The sequence below is a fragment of the Triticum dicoccoides genome, chromosome 6B (genome assembly GCF_002162155.2).
Source record: "Triticum dicoccoides isolate Atlit2015 ecotype Zavitan chromosome 6B, WEW_v2.0, whole genome shotgun sequence".
In the NCBI taxonomy this organism is placed as follows: domain Eukaryota; kingdom Viridiplantae; phylum Streptophyta; class Magnoliopsida; order Poales; family Poaceae; genus Triticum; species Triticum dicoccoides.
Window position 1 is genome coordinate 688,229,733 of NC_041391.1, and position 1,025 is coordinate 688,230,757.

Sequence of the window (1,025 nt, forward strand, 5' to 3'; positions counted from 1 at the left end):
GTCTATTCTGCTAATATTAGCAGAATAACTATTCTGCACACAACTTCCGCACTGCACACTGAACGCAAGTGCACGTCATTCGTTTAACCAAGTGTGCTGCAGTACTCACACGAGTGAACTTCTCGTCGGAAAAAACTGCACGCGTTATTTTTTTTGGGTATTGTTTTCACTCTAATTTTTTAACCGTTTATCGGAATGAGGCGTGTAATATACCGTTGAAAAGCTATGTATCAGGCGCAACTTTAACATGTTGAACACTTTTCAAGATTCCACACGGTTTAAAAGCAGTTTTGAAAATGGTGCGGCTCATGACGAGTGGCAGCGAGCGTTTTTTCGCGACTTCTTCTAAACCGCTCGTTAGAATGAAGCAAACGATATGCCGTTGGATAGATATCACTGAGGCGCATCTTTTTCATATATAAATTTTTCTCTAATTCCTTACGGTTTAAGAGCAGTTTCAAATTTACTAAATCACGAAATTCTGTTTTTCAATTTTTTTTTAATTTTCAGTACTGTTTTCGCTCCAGTTTTTGAACCATTTGTTGAAACGAGGCGTGTGATACGCCGTTGGAAAGCTACGAACGAGGCGCAACTTTCATATGTTGAAATATTTTTGAAATTCCGTAGGATTTTAAGTTAATTTTGAAAACCGTGCGGCGGACGACGAGTGGCAGCGGCCAATTTTGGCGAAATTTTTGCAAACCGCTGGTCGGAATGATTCAAAGGATACGCCGTTGGAAAGATATCGATGATACGCAACTCTTTCATGTAGAAAACTCTTTCTAATTCTTTACGGTTTAAGAGGAATTTTGAATTTACCGAAATACGGACACTCTATTTTTCGCGCACCCAAATCGACGTGGTTACTTCATCCGACTGAAAACCGCACTGCAACAGACGAAAAACCGCACTGCATCAGACGGGTAAGAGAACTGCATGGTTACTTTTATTCAAGCGTAATTTTTGCAAGGACGAGAAAATGGAGTGCACTTCACATCCGGTGTAAATGAACCACACCACTATCA